This window comes from Benincasa hispida, chromosome 3, assembly GCF_027475165.1.
Source record: "Benincasa hispida cultivar pf3 chromosome 3, pf3_genome.v1.1, whole genome shotgun sequence".
In the NCBI taxonomy this organism is placed as follows: Eukaryota; Viridiplantae; Streptophyta; class Magnoliopsida; order Cucurbitales; family Cucurbitaceae; genus Benincasa; species Benincasa hispida.
Genome location: NC_143480.1, coordinates 7,367,536 through 7,384,372, shown reverse-complemented (window position 1 = coordinate 7,384,372; position 16,837 = coordinate 7,367,536). Strand labels below are relative to the sequence as shown.

At 33.0% G+C, this 16,837-nt stretch overlaps 1 long non-coding RNA gene across 3 annotated transcripts; it reads left to right on the top strand.

Annotated features, from left to right (window-relative positions):
- The first annotated feature begins 1,454 nt into the window (after positions 1 to 1,454).
- LOC120081224 (uncharacterized) lies at positions 1,455 to 13,365 on the top strand. 3 transcript variants are annotated; one of them, XR_016528257.1, is made up of 6 exons: positions 1,455 to 1,637; positions 6,056 to 6,135; positions 8,976 to 9,099; positions 9,180 to 9,310; positions 9,421 to 9,477; positions 12,566 to 13,365. It is a non-coding gene; the product is annotated as an uncharacterized LOC120081224 (long non-coding RNA). The 3 variants fall into 3 exon arrangements; XR_016528258.1 differs by lacking the exon at positions 6,056 to 6,135 and adding an exon at positions 3,557 to 3,684; XR_005482727.2 differs by lacking the exon at positions 6,056 to 6,135.
- Positions 13,366 to 16,837: the final 3,472 nt, after the last annotated feature.

Below are 16,837 nucleotides of genomic sequence, written 5' to 3'. Positions count from 1 at the left end.
TTTCTTCTCAAGTCGCTTCTTGCTTGAACGCATAAATGGGCATGCGACCACGCGACCATCAGACTTCAGAAAGGTATTCTACATAGAAGTAGTGAAATGAATCTGGAATTTAAATATGCTATGCGTTAGAAGTAAGTGATCGCATGCTTTGCTTTTTGTATAAATTTATTGACAATTTTATCTAAGTTGCGTGCCTTTGCCTTATTATTTTAAATAAAATAGATATAATAACTTGTATTTTTATAAGTTATCACATACCACATTTGCACCGATAATGAAATTTTCATGATCACTAACCCTGAAAATCATATAATAAAGAATACTTGTGTTGAGAAACTTAATATAGAAAGACAAGTTTAATAAAATTAGTCTTAAAGTACAACAACAAAAAATAAGTACACAACACAGTGCAAAAGTTATCCCCATATTAACATTATACTTTAGACAAACCTTGGCAACTTAAAACTTATCAAATCTAAGCCCTTAGCAGAGCAAACATAAAAATATATAAACACAAGAAAAGAATTGTAGAAACAAATCAAGACTAACATGCAATAAAATTATGCTATGTAGCATTGTAGCAACTTTCTGGCTTAGCCAACTTTGATTCGATAACCTAAAAGTAGAATTATGTTTGTGAATGTCACTTGATTATGCCATCATACAACCACCTTTATTGTTTGCCATAAGATTAATAATCAAACATACATCCAACCAATAAAAATAGATTCTCTCAAAGTTTAACATTCATCTTGATTCACCTAGACTAAAAAGAATCATGATACATCCTAATTATCAAAGACAAAACTTGTCCAACAGTAAATTTGGTCACCAGCTTATAAAATACTAATAGCCCCCACCTCATCCAACTTTCTCATTAACTGAAAATCTAAAGACAACTATAAGTATATAACTTATAAGAATTCAAATAACTATAAAGATACACAAAGGTACAATTATCACATACTCGAGATGACAAGCACAAAAGCCAATTAATCAACAACTAAATCAAATATAAGTAGTTTCTCAACCAAGGTATTAATCAACAACGACCTTGGATGAGTATGAAAATAAATAAGTGTTGAATATCTACAGTGTAGAATTTATAAATTCAGAACACGTAGGATATCCAATTCAAATACATACAAAAGAATTCCACAAACTTATAATCTAATACAAACACATAAATCCAGTTCAAAGAAGAATTAAAGCAACAATCCTTACTGAATCCAACATCTTAATCTCCTTTCAAAACTCTTAAGCTTGAAATTTGTGATTGTTAGGCCCAAGAGTTTAATGTTCAGCCCAAAAGAAATTTAGGAAACAAGCCCAAATGGAAAATCAGTGATGTAGAAAGGGCCATGTAGCTTCACTTGGATCTCACACGTGGTTGTCACTCACGATGAAGGTAATTTTCAGGTATTGTCATCAATTCAACATGCATTTTCAGACTTCTCAATCAGTTTCTCTCTGTTTGTTCATCCAGGGTATCAATGAAGAAGATGAGTTTCTGAAGGAGATCAAAATTGACCATGGAGAACTAAAAGAGATGAAGAGGAAGAAGAGGAGGAACGAGAAACGAACATAGAAAATAAGTGGTTCGACCAAGTTGCCTACATCCACTGTGCAAAGGGAAGGTATGTATTTTAATTACCTCAATTTCTCCTTTCTCAATTTCTTCTCCGATGAAGTGAAATTTTGTATCGATATGCTTTACTCTGCTGTGACATTGTTGATTTTTAGATAGATATATTGCATTTTGATTATCACAATGGATCCTTATAGTGGGTTGATTAATTACAAAGTCATTGAGTAACCTCTTTAATCATAACCCTTCTTTTACTGCCTCTGATAATGCGATAAACTTTGTTTCTGTTGTGGATAGGGCCACAATAGATTGTAGACTTGCCTTTCAACTTATCACATTATTTTTCCAAAGGAAAATGTATCCTGGTAATGATCGTCTTTTGTCTAAGTCCCCTACATAGTCAGCATCTACATAGCCATAGATATTATCATTAAATATTTCATTTTGTTTGTACTAGATTCGAACATCTTTAAATGAACATAGATACCTTAGTATCCATTTAATTGTCTCCCAATGGCATTTGCCTAGATTAGACATGTATCTACTCACCAAGCTTGTAGCATAAGATAGGTCAGGTCATGCTGAAGTCATTAGGTACATTAGGGATCCCACTTCTTGAGAGTATGTGATTGGTTTCATGAGGTTTATGTGTTCCTCATCAGTAGGCTTAGGCCCTGCTGAAAGTTTAAAATGATGTGCTAAAAGTGTCTTTACTAGTTTTCACTACTCATTTTAATCCTCCGAAGTACTTTGCTATAGAGATTTGATTTACTTGTTTCTTATAGTTTCAACACATAGAATTCTTCTTGATTCCCCCAAATCTTTCATGTAAAATTCTTTCTTTAGAAGAGTCTTGACTTGTTTAAGAACTTTTTGAGAGCTCTCTACAAGTAACATATCATCTACATATAGTAGTAGATACACAATATCTTCAAAACTCCTAGTGTTTGTGTAAACACACAAGTCATAGGAGCTTCTTTTGAATCCAATTTTGGATACCACCTCATCAAATCTATCATACTAGCACCTAAGAGACTGCTTCAGATCATAAATTGACTTATTTAATAAGAAAACTAGATCTTCTTCTCCCTTATTTACATAACCTTGAGGTTGCTTCATATAGATAGTTTCACTCAAGTAACCATGTAGATAAGCAGTCTTCACATTCAATTGGCCTAACTACAAGTCATTTTGTACAACTAAGGAGAGGAGTAGCCTAATGGATATTTGTTTTACTACAGGTGAAAAAACTTCATTATATTCTATGTCTTTCTTCTGTGTGAATCCTTTAGCAACAAGTCTTGCCTTGAATCTAGACTTTTGGACCTCTAGAAACTCTTCCTTAAATTTGTAGATCCATTTACATGAGATAGGTTTGTATCCTTTTGTTGGAATACGAAAACATGCAGCGGGAGAAAACAGGATTATTGATCATTCTAATTCATTAATTTTGACATCAAAATAAGCATGTTCACGGAGAATTAAGAGGGTTCCAACACATACCTTTGAAAAACCTCTTGAATCTTGATCTTCAGCTGCAATCTTTTTTTCCTTTATTTGTGAACCACCACAAGGTCTTTTCTACTATTCTCTTGATGTTAGAGTATATCATCATGCAGTGGAAGCAACAAGGATCAATAAGAATTCTAATTCATTAATTTTGGCAGAAACTAAAGCATGCTCATATAATATAAGAGCGTTTGAAGTCATACCTTTGTAGAACACTTCAAGATCTTGATTCTCAGTTGTTGTCTTCTCTAAAACTTATCGTGAACCACCTCAAGATCTTCCCCACTATCCTCTTGAAGCTTTAGAATGAGTTGTGGGACTCAAGAACAACTTGAACAACAAGAAATTAGGAATGAAGCTCACAACCACTTGAAGAACTTTTCTGCACTCGAATTTTTCTTTAAAAAACCCTTTGAATGCATCTCTTAATTCCACTTCAATCTTCTTTATTTATTGCAGGATAACATGCAAAAAAAGATTGTTGCATGAGATGCAGCTCATGCTTGGAATTAATGAAGTAAATTATGAATGGTTTATGTGTGAGCTAGTTGAAGAAGATAATGGAAAAACTCATTTTTCCTTTTTGTGTAAGTTTTTGTAATTTTTCAATTTTCAAATAATGATTTCAAAAATCAATTTGATTTTAAAATTGAAAATATTATTAATTTTATAAAATTAATTACATAAATTAATTTACTAATAAAATTAATAAATAATTATTTAAATAATCATTAAATAATTCTAATTAATTTATTATCAAATATTAAATTAATTTTTATACAAATTCATCTTCATATATGTAAATCATATTTAAATATAAATTCTCCTATTTCGTTTAATTCTAATTTGAACATTTCAAATTAACTTATCATGCTACTCTAATGCTTATCCATTTACGAGCTCGTAGGGGGACCTCGCGGACCTACAAATCATGGGCTCCAACGATCTAGATTAATTGGTTGAACTCATTATACTGAATTAATTCCCATTTGTTAACTATTGGGTCACTCACTATAGCCCATAGTTGAACTCCCCTCATTGTAGATATATTATGTCCACTTGATATAACCATGATTAGTAAGTTGATCCTTCATAGGTTGTTCGTAATCACAGTTGGGTGAAGATCACCGTTTTACCCCTATGAATACATCTTGTTCCTTATATTCCTATTGACCCTCTAATGAACAATTTTTTATTCATAATACCTATAAATCAAATATTTTCTCTATCATGAGAAGACGGGGCCCCGATTGTTCAAGACCTGGAATCAGTACTTAAGAGAACAACCTATTTACTAACCCTAAATCAGGTAGGAGTGAATTCCATCTTGCAGGGCTACGTCCCGAGCTATTCATCCGGTCTTATCCCTAAAATGGAAGGCTTATTGAGTAGTGCTATTGACTACTCTCACTCATGCAGATCAAAGGATAATCCCTAACAAACAGAAGTTCATGCTAGCTCAGGATTAAGATTGAGTTAACCTAGGTTACTTAATAATGAAATAGTCAGTTTTAATAGTAAAGGGTCGTTATAAAGAAAAGTGACTATTTTCGTGGTCCAGTCTATATGCAAACTCATTGCATAAGATGCCCCCACTCACATGTCTCTACATGAACGATCTGTGGATCACATCGTTTGTAGCACTTTACAACTCCTCATAACATCTACAGAATAGGCCACATCCAATAGTGTTACAAGGATGATATACCCAATTTCATCCATATACTTATTAGATCATTTAGGCTATATACTATTAACTTGATCCTATTTATGTCACCACATAAAGTTAAAGTATTCAGACTATAGCCATGGATATGTTTATTGGATTTTCATAATAGAATGCAAAATCAACAACTTTACTAAATAAGTTACTCAATAATATTTTATTGATAAATAGAATGTTTAACACGAACTACGAGTTCTAGGACATTCCCAACACTTGGAGCCTTAGATTGAGTTGTGAGACTCAAAACAAGCTTGAATTAGGGAAAAATGGAGAGGAGGTCACTGGTTTACCAAGGTTGAAGACCTCTTCAACCTTCCAGAATTTTTCAGCAAATTCAGTCAATTGCATGGGAGTCTTTCAGCTGAAGCTTATGTGATATACCCTGGAATACCATGCAATCCAATTGCATCAAATTATGCCAGCTTCAACTCCAATTTTTTGGTAGTGATAAGTGAATAAGGTGCTTGGTTAGAAAATAGAAAATTCCCACTTTTGGTGGATTTTTCCATTTCCAATTTTTCATTTTTCTACTTTTCCTTTTTAATTTTGACTTTCAAAATTAAAATTTTGCCAATTTTAATTCTTTAATTAAAATTTAGATTTTATTAATTTTACAAAAATTAATTTTTCTAATAAAATTAATAATAAGCAATTTATTAAACAATTTAATTAATTCTAATTAATTTAATATCAAATGTTAAATTAATTTATCACTAATTCCATGAAATTAATATTTAAATCATATTAAAATATTAATTGATTCTCCAATTTTTGTTTAATTGCCTAAATTAAACGTGTAATTATATCACATATAATTACTAATTCCCTTAATTTGAATTTGAACGTTTCAAATCAACTTATTCAAGACTCGAAGTCAGCACTTAAGGGAACAATCTCCCCACTATCCCTAAAATCGAGTAGGAGTGAATTCTATCTTGCACCCTATGTCCCCAGCCATATACCCGGTCTTATCCTTGAAATGGGAGGCTTATTGAGCCGGTGCTATTGAGCCAACCCTCACTTATGCAAATCTAAGAATAATCCCGAATAAATAGGAGTTCATAGTTAGCTTAGGATTAAGGTCAAGTTACCTAGGTCATCATTGTGAAATAGTCAGTCTTAAATAGTAAACAATGTTATAAAGTAAGGGTAACTTATTTCTTGATTCAATCTTGTGCAAACTCATTGCATAACATTCCCTCACTCCTCATGTCACTACATGTACGAATCAGGATCACTTCGACTGTAGCACCTTACAACTCCTTGTAACGACTACAGAATGGGCCGCATCCGATAGTATTACCAGAATAAGGTACCCAACCTTATTCATATACTATAGATCATTTAGAATATTTACTCGAATCGGATCTACTCTTATGTTTTCACATAAAGTTCAAGTACTCATGTAATAGTCATGGATCTTTTAGTTTATTGGATTTATTTCTAAAATGAAATGTGAAATTCATATATTCAATAACAAATTTATCGATTTATAGAATGAGTTTATTGTTTACAAACCACGAGTTTTAGGACATAAAACCCAACACCTTTTGGTAAGGGTACTAGCTTCCATGTATCATTTAGATTGAGTGACCACATCTCATCATTCATGGCCTCAATCCATCGTCTAGCATAAGGAGTACTAGTACTTTTTTCAAAACTTGTAGGTTCATTGTTATTTATTGAAATAGCAGCATTCAAAGTAACACTAGCAAAGTCTGATTCAACATATCTAGTAAGAGGCACAATTGTCCTTCTTGTTTTATCTCTTGCTAATCAATAGTTGTGAAGATCCTCTTGTGATTCTTCTTGTTCATTAGTCACTTCTTTCCCAACTTCAACTGTACATTCACTTTTAATTTCTAAGTTCAGGTTTGAAGTAGAGGCTTTAGAGACATTTTTTGGATCCACTTCAAATCTTGTACTACTGGTTTTTAGCATAGTTGTAGGTTGTTGTTCAGTGAACATAAACATTTCATTTTCTCTAAACACAACATCCCTACTATTGATACATCTCTTCTCAATAGGGTGCCACAATCTATAACCCTTGACTCCTGGTGTAAAGCCCAAAAACTTACACTTTACTGCCCTAGGTTTTAGCTTACCTTGGCTTTAATGTACATACCCTACACTCCCAAATATCTTCAAGTGATCTAATTTGGGAGGATTTCCTATCTACTTCTCCTTAGGTGTTTTTAGTTCAATAGAATGGTGTGGACACCTATCTAGGTATAGATTATATAGGAAACAATTTCTTTCTCAGGTAAGAGTGCATTTGAAAGCTGACACCTCACCTTTCCAGCATTGTTCTATTAAGCCTTTCACCCACCCCAATTTGTTGAGATGTATACCTCACTGTTTTATGTCTCATAATTCCATTTTCCTAGCAAAACAAGTTGAATTCTTTTCCACAAAACTTTAAACCATTGTCAGTTCTCAAATATTTAATGTGTTTAGAGGTTTACTTTTCAATTAGGGTCTTCCATTATTTAAATTTCAAAAAAAAAAACCTCATCTTTAGTTTTAAGAAATATACCCAACTTTTTTTTGAATAATCATAAAAAAAAAATGATAGAAAATACCTTGCACCACTTAAGGAGGGAGAGTGTGTTGGACCCCAAAGGTCAGATTGCACATATTCTAGAATTTCCTTAGTAGTGTGCTGCTCTTTTGGAAAATTCTGCCTTGTTAACTTGCCAAGTATGCAATTCTTACAAAAATGCAAATTGCTTCCCTTTTAGAAAGTATGCCTTCTTTTGATAAGACTTGCAACCCCTTCACACTAATGTGTGATAATCTCTTGTGCCATAGTTCATCTTCAGTAGGATCTCAATTTGAAGTAATCAAAGCTAACTGTGTCATCTAGACATTTTTTATGACATACAAACCATTGATCTTTCTAGCCACAAGAACCACATTTAAGTCTTTTATTATCTCAAAAGTTCCTCCAACTCCCTTATACTCACACCCCATGGAATCAAATATCCCCAGTGATAGGAGATTTATCTTCAAGGTTGGGACATGCCTTACATTTTGAATGACTTCACTGAACCATCTTTCAATTTTAAAGAAACAGAACCTATTCCAATAGCCTTACATGTGTTGTTGTTTCCCATCTAAATCAGTTCTACATCACCCTTCTTGTAGGTGTAAAATCATCCTTTAAATGGTGTTATATGGACTAAGCATTAGGAGTCTATAACCCAATCTTGAGTCTCCATAGAATTCTGGCTTGCATACTCATCAATGGCTACCAAAGCATCCGAGTACACATAGGAGTTTTCTCTTATAGTTTCCTCTATCTGTTTCCCACTTTTATTCTTTTGGTTCAGCTTCCTTTTAAACAAGTAACAATCCTTCCATGTTCAATTTTGTGGCAAAAATGACACTTGATCTTTGATTTATCTTCACAATTTTGTTTTCCTTTACCAGGGTTCTTTGTCTTCCCTTTTGAAAACAGCCCTTCACCCGCTTGTTGTTTTTTCTTGGTCATTCGCAACTCAAGTTCTCGAACTCTAATTGTTGAAACAATAGCTTCTGTTGTAATCTTCTCTTTTCCATACTTCATAGCCACCTTAACATCCTTGAATGAATCTGGCAATGATTCAACAAGATGAATGCTTCATTCTCTTCACCTATTTTGTCTCTCATTGACTTGAATTCCAAAGATAACCTCTTGAAATCATTTAGGTTTTCTATGAGGGACTTAACAGTGTTCATTCGATAGGTAAAAAATCTTTCCCTTAGGAAAGCCTTATTTGGTAGATCTTTATTGAGATATATCTCACTAAGTTTGTTCCATAGTTCATAGGCAGTATTCTAATCAACTATCTACCTTAACACACTGTCAATTACATTTAAGACTATGGTCTCATAAGCATTTACCTCCATAATCTCTTTTTTTGTATCTGTTAATGTGGCTGGAAGCTTTGTAGGGTCTGTGATGGCCAAAATAGTCTTATGCTATCCAAGAACTGCTTTAATTTTTGTCTTCCATAACTCAAAGTTTGATCTTCCATCAAAATTCTCAATTTCAAATCTTGTTGCATCGATTTTTGTGCTTCAAGATTACTGATATCTGAATCTTGATCTTCAAGAATCTGAAAGTTGGTTTGTTCTTGGACTATTCTTGGCTCTGATGCCAATTGTTAGGCCCAAGAGTTTAATGTTCAGCCAAAAGAAATTCAAAAAACAAGCCCAAATGGAAAATTTGTGATGTAGAAAGAGCCATGCAGCTTCACTTGGATCTCGCATGTGGTTGTCACTAATGATGAAGGTAAATTTCAAGGTATTGTCATCAGTTCAACATGCATTTTTAGACTTTTCAATTAGTTTCTCTCTGTTTGTTCATTCAAGGTATTGATGAAGAAGATGATGCTGATTCACCGAGTTTCTGAAGGAGATCAAGATCGACCATGGAGAACTAAAAGAGATGAAGAAGAAGAATAAGAATAAGAGAAACGAGAAAGGAACTCAGAAATTAAGCGGTTCGGCCAAGTTGCCTATATTCGTTGTGCAAATGGAGGGTACTCTTTTATTGCTTTAATTTGAAGAGATTCTTACAAAAGAACTCACTTCTTTTCTTATTTATATGTAGAGTTTACAAGAGACTAAGAAGGCTAATGGTGAGCTTGGAGGTTACAACAGAAATCAGGTATATTCTTTCTATCTTTTTTAACAGTGATGGTAAAAAAAAAAAAGATGACAACCATCAACATAATGATAAGAAAAACCAACCTTTCCTCCTTTGACACACAAAATGATTAACTTCACAATAGATTAACCCCAAGTCTGCTAATCAAATGTGAAGTTCACTTGCATATCATTTTCAAACAAATTTAGATTGGTTAGTTGATGATATGTTTAATTAATCATCTGAACTCATTAAAAAACGTCCATACTAAAATGTTAATTACTAATTATATAACAAAACATATCTCGGAGTTCTTCCATCCCTAGCATAAAAAGATATCAATCTAATCTACTATTTTTACCATCTCCTAAATATGTTTGGGTCGTGAAAATCAGTCAAAAGCTTATTTATTGTCAAGTCATCAACATCCATAAACATTAGAATATTTTGTAAAGCAACATTCTTAAAGTTTGAAAATTAAATAACAACTTTAATTCTATAGCTTAGCACCCTCCCTATAAAGGAGAAAAAAAAATAAAACAACATTTATAAAAAAGGAACAAATACTAAGATAATGAAGAAATACAAAAACAATTAAGGAGAAAGAGATCTCGCACTTCCTTGAAAAATTCTTGTAACTCATATTTTTATGTTGTCAATGCGTCACCTAAGCTTAAAAGTGTTTGAATGAGACAATATCAAACCAAGGCTAATATGTAATTCAATATATTAGAACAAAGTAACAAATGTAACTAACCTCAACTTCTTGAACCCCCACCCACTAAAAAATGTAGAACGTTTTAATCATTCAACATTTGGGAGCCGTTTGCTTCGCGGACATCCTAGATTTCAATGGAGTGGACATCTAGATTCCCATGTTTGTTTTGTGGTATTGTGAGATACCCCGACATCTAAAAATTCTCGGACATACTAAGATGCCCAGACGGAAGGTATCTGCAGAGTTTTGGATGTCTTTCTCAAACATGGATTTTCCAGATTTCCGAGTTGAGCACATCCCCATTTTACTTTTTTGTCTTTCCATTTTATTTTATTTTACGTATATATATTAATCTTCATTTGCATTATATAATTAAAATAATATTGTCAACCATGTATATTATATATTTTTAGTTATACCATAATTCTTATTATTTTTTTAGCAATATACTCAAATTTAAATTGAAATTAATATTTTTTTTATAAAAAAATTTTAAATTATGATATATTATTTTGTTGAGAAAAATAACATATAAATATAATATAAATTGTATTAATTTTTAAAGAAATTCAAACTGATAAAAACAAATATATTATATAAGTTCAAATTATATCAAATTAATTATAAAGTAATAAATATTCGTAAGGGCATTCTTGGAACTTTATGTAAACTTAAAACATTCTCGAGTAAAAATCCTACGAAACAAATACAATTATCAAAATATTCTTGGATATCTGCAAAAATATTTCTACAAAACAAATATGGTAATCTAAAGATACCGAACATCTAGAATTCCTAATAGATATAATTTCGGACATCTAAGATTTTAGTTATCTATATTCTCGAAAAATAAATAGACCCTTAAACTAATATCAATAAGTGCAAATAGAACTTTTGGACTTCTTTGAATAATTTGAGCTCCAAAACCTATCAACTGTTGTGAAGGAGATTTGGCTTAATTGAGATCAAATCAAATTTTTCTAATATGCATAGCACTCATAGTATTTAAACTGCAAAATTTTCACTTGAATTGATGTTCACTTCAAACCGTTGGCTTTGTAATTTAGGTCTTATATTACAAGGTCATCTACTTTCTACAATTGATTTTGTTCATCTTCATAAGGTTATTTCTTCGACATTTCATTTTTCAAATTCATGGTGTATGAAAGAATACTTGTATATGGCATTAGCCGTTAGTGATTGCCTAGACCTATTTTATTTGCTTGACTAGTCACAAATTGCGAAGTGAGAAAAAAAAAACCAATCATAGAAATCAATGAAAAAACATGAAGATGACTCGTTACTCAAAGTACAGATGTTAAATGGAAAGCACTTTCAATCATTGTAACATAAAAAATACTAACAGCAAATAAACAAGTAAAGACACAAAAGTTGGTAACCCAATTCGATGATAAACCACTTAAGTCTTGAGGCAATGAGCCTAGAAAAGATAATCCACGAATATTAAAGAGTTAAGCAGTTTACAACATAGTGTTTATCTATAACCCTCGATAACTATAGTGACTCATGTAGTGACTCACTGGCCACCTAAATTTCTCCTAGATGTAAGACTCCCTCTCAAGTACACTTAGGCTCTCCTTAAGCTGACTAATATTAGAATTGATCACCACAGCTTCTATTGATTATGAATGAGACTTCTCCCACAATGATATCTTTCCCAATTCAATGAACTTCTTTCACTGATGCTAGTCTTAGGCCCCCCTAAACTGAGAATCCCTTCTCTAGCAACAGTGACTCAAGCTCCCCTAAGTCCGTGAAAAGCTTCTGAGTAGAACACTTCTAACAAGCGGAAATCGTGTACAGCAGAATAAAGAACAATGAGTAAAAGCACACTAAAGAACAACTTCGACCGTCGATCGTCTTGCTCTAAAAAATACAATACGACTTAATGTGAAACAGCTTCTTTTGAAAATCAACATAATACAAACGAATCTAGAAAAAGAAACAACTTCCAAATGGGAGAAGATAGGTCGCACCTCAATAAAGGAAAATATCATAAGATAGGTCGCACCTCAATAAAGGAAAATATCATACTATCCCGATCTGCCAGATATTTCCATATTAGGAAAAAATATTCGGTAGGAAAAATACTGTAATGTCTAAAACCAATATTAATACTTTTTATGAGACATCTGCATAAACCAAAGCTTTAGAAGAAATATAAAGCCAACCAAATCGAAGTCTCCAACAACCAAATTCATAGCTATAAATCTAATAGCTAAATTCATATAACAAACAATCAAATTAAAACAGAGAAAAAGGGAGATAAAGCAGCAAAAAATTCAACATAAAAATTGATATCCGATTATAGCGCAATAAAAATGAAAAAAATTGGAGAAAATATTTTCGAAACTGACTTCGTCACTCAAGGCAGCGCAAATAAAAAATTGTGGATCCACGAACATTGACGTCGAGTCAACCCACAAAAAAAACCCACGGATAGATGGTTGAAACACGACGGATGGAGGTGCTAAACAGACAGAAGGGTGAAATAGAACGACTGAAAGAAGACAGACGGCCAATAGTGGCGGTGCTGAAGACTACGGAGGAAGACAAGGAGCTATGCTGAAGAACAAATCAGTGGCGATGAAAAAGTCAGGACTTGTCGGCGGCGCTAAACGTTTTGTCTGGGAACAGAGTCGAGGCTGAAGGCGAACGAATGAAACCCTAGAGATGAATGAACGAAACCCTGAAGGCTGAAGGTTGTTCGCTAGAGGATAGATCGTCGAAGGTTATTGAGTTAGCGGCTATTGCAGGTCATCGTCGCTGTGGGCGTCGTGTTGTTGGTTGCTGGAGGATGGAGCCTGACCCCAGAGAAGAAGAACCAAGGTGTAGCTAAAGGTGGAAGAAACCAAAGGGACAGAAGGGTGTAGGAGGCTGCAACTTTGATCTTTAATTTAGGGTTTCACCCTATTTTACCTAAGATAAAAATAATAATTAATAATTTATCCTATTTAATGACAGTTAATAAATGTCATAAATTAGTATCATTTAAAAAATGTCATAGATGAACAAAAATCTGAAAACCTCCATTTTTTCCGTATAAAAATCACGCATTTTACCATTTATGACATTTTTTTTCTCTCCTCTCAATCTCGCTATAGAAATGTGCCATTGTAGCCCAATTTTATTATAGTGGTATTACATCTCATTTGATTAATAGTAATTAAGTTTTAAAATCTGGTGGTAGATTAACATATAAACAACTAGGTAGGTGTTTGCTAAAAGTAAGTTTAGACTAGAAAATTCACGAGTGAAATCAAAAGCTAATTAGGATAATGTATCATATCAATAAAGAAAAATATGAGAAGTATGAGTGGTTTCACGAGGAATATGGTTTAAAATTTTGAATACTACAAATAGTGTTGATGTTAAAATCTAAACATAAAAACATGCATGCATGCGCTTCATGTGCCATAATGGTGAATTTATAATTAGACCGGATGAGATGACCTTCAAAATAATTAAGAAAGCTTCATACGATTTGGTGTTTGCCACATATATTTCGAGATTAAGTCAAAGAGATTGAACGTAGCAAGTTTGTGGTTTTAAGTGTAAGAATAGACTTGCTCTCAATAGGGCTATATAATGACGTATTTATATGGGACCGACGTTGAATTTTTTACTCTCTCTTTATCAAAAGGAATCCGACTACCTAAGCTAGCTGGTCGGCGAAATGATGAAATTCGGTCGAAGCCAGTGGTTGGCCTCATCGTTCTGTTTGCTTTCTGTCTTTGCATTCCGTTAGGTCCAATTTTTCCCCCAAACATACAAGGGTAGATTAAATTAACCATAATCCAGTGATTTAAGTTTAAGTGTGTAATATGCGGATCGTAGATGTGGCGAAGAGTTCAAATTAAGGGCACCTATCGCAGGAATTTGTATATCCAAATGAAACCCAATCAGCTCTCAGGAATTTGGGGAATATTATAGTAAAGATTCCTTTGCAATAAATCCGAGGAATGATCCGAAGCACATGAATGGTTATATACCTTAGCTTTTACCCTATACATGAGTACGGAGGAAGCACATTCTAGTTTAATGTGCGAATCCCCAAATGCTATAAAATGTGAAATTGGAAATTGGCTTCACATAACAAAACAAACATGAAACAACAAAATGGTAGGGGAGAATTACAGAGCAAGTCTCCTTTGGCAGAGAGAGAAAGAGCAATGTTCATTAATCTTATATGATGCTCTGTTTTAGTTCTGCCAAAAGAGACTTGCCCCGCAATTCCACTCACTACCACAATTCCATTTACATCCTTATCAAGGTTGGTTTTCTAGTCTCTGGAAACGCCTTTGGCATAATCAATTACGAGTTTGTGCTAAAATAGAACTGCCCTCAAGAGTACTTTTACATACAAGTTGTGACAAAAACAACAAAATGGAAATAAGAAAATATTGCATGGTGGATCAATTGCTTCGATTGAATTCTATATTTACATTGAAGTAAAAACATTATAAGCATTTATAGGAAAAATAAAACCTAACCATTGATATACTAACCTTGAAATTCTCCTCCATCATTTCCACTAAGTCATTAAGCTACCATCCTCCAACTTAGGAGGCACTATCCTAAATAAAATTCACTCACATAAATCAAAAGTAGAACTAATTTTTACTTGCAAATTAAGTTTGCACTAATTCTTAACACAAGTTTGTTAGCACTACAAGAATTTTGATTTTTTTCAACGAAACTTTTCCTGACGCCAAAAAAAGAGTCGGGAGAGCCGTTTTTTCCTATACTTTTACGTGGCGTCAAGAAAAAGATAATCTCCTGACGAAAATTTTAATAGCGTCAGAAAAAATCGGCTCTCCCAATGTCGTTCTCTTGGACCATCGGCAGAAACTACGTTAAGAAAAAAATTTGTTGGCCTCTCCCAACGCTAAATTTGTGGCACCAGGAGATAGTGTGTATCCTGACGGTAGAGACTAGGCGTCGAGTTCAAAAAAAGGTTGGAAAAAATTTATTAAAGTTCTCCCAATGGTGGTTCAAGCTATCGACGGAGAACATACTTAGGCCGACGGTTTTACAAGAAGAGGGTCAATTTAAAAAAAAAATTGGAAAATTTTTATTAGAGTTATCCTGACAGTAGTTTGAACCACCGTTGGGATAATATACTTAGTCCGACAATTTTGCGAGCGTCGGAAGAGGGTGAATTTAAACAAAAGTTTCGGAAATTTTAATAAAGTTCTCGCAATGGTGGTTCAAACTACCATTGGGAAAACATACTTAGCCCGACAGTTTTACCGCGTTGGGAGAGGGTCAATTTTAGAAAAAAAAAGTTGGAGAAATTTTATTAGAGTTATCTCGACGGTAGTTTGTGAAGGAACCATTGAAGGTCCTTGAGCGGAAAATGGGATCGGACACAAAAACCCAATTTTACATAATATGAACTTTACAGCATACATTTAATTAAAATACAGCATGCTTGGAGAAATTACCGAAGAGAAAATGAGTTTAGAAAATCCTTATCTTTGAAGACCGATCTTCAAATGAAATCTCTCGAACTGATAGGAACACCACCACGATGGAGACCTCTGTATTCTCTGGGATGAGAATCCATAAGTTTTATGGGCTTTGGCTATTTTGGATGAGGGGAATTTGAGAGAGAAGAAAGGAGGAGGGGAATTGAGTGATTGGGAGGAGCTGAAAAAGTTATAGAAAACCATTCTGTAAGAATACACAGAGGAAGAAGATAAAGAATCATGTTCAACCCCTCGTACTATCACGTTGTAGAGAGAAAAAGAGGGGAGGGTTACAACTCCCTCTCTAAAATTATTTTTAAAAAATAAAACTAATAAATAAAATTAATTTTAATAAAAACTTAAATATATATTTATATGATAACCACTTTATCATATAATATATATTAAACTATATGTTACATCAAATATAACATATAACATATTGTTTAATATTGTATCCAATACAATATAATCTATAATTTAATTCTCCCGATAACAAAATTTAATATAAATTTTATTTATATTAAATTTAATTATATGAATCTAAGTCACATAATTAATATTTGAATGATATTCAAATATTTATTTCCTCTCAAAAACTTTATAATGTATAAAATACATTATAATAATTATATAATATACAATTAAAATAAATAAATTATATCATATATAATTAATTCCCTCAATTAATTTGAACAATACAAATTATCCAAAAATTGATTCTCATTAATTTTCGTTGACCTACAGAGGGGATTTCGTGGACATGAAGCTTAAGGCTCCAACAGTACGTCAATAATTAATTAAACTCTTTTAGTTAAATTATTCACCATTCGTTAACTGTCGGCCATTCTATTAAAGACCGACAACTGCACTCCTCATACTACAAATATATTTCTGTGTCCATTAGATATAATCAGTCAACAGTACGATGACTCTTCACAAATTGCTCGTAAGTATAACTGTGCCAAAATTACCATGTTAACCCTATAGTTACATCTAACTTCTTAAATACCACTGATCCCTCTAATGAACAATAAATCATAGTCCAACTATGACCAAACCCCTCTCGGGCTAGGAAAGGGTGTGGCACCACATTGTTCAGTCCATGGAATCAGTCCTTAAGGGAGTAATTTATCTACTCACCCCGACATTGAGGAATAAGTGAATTTCT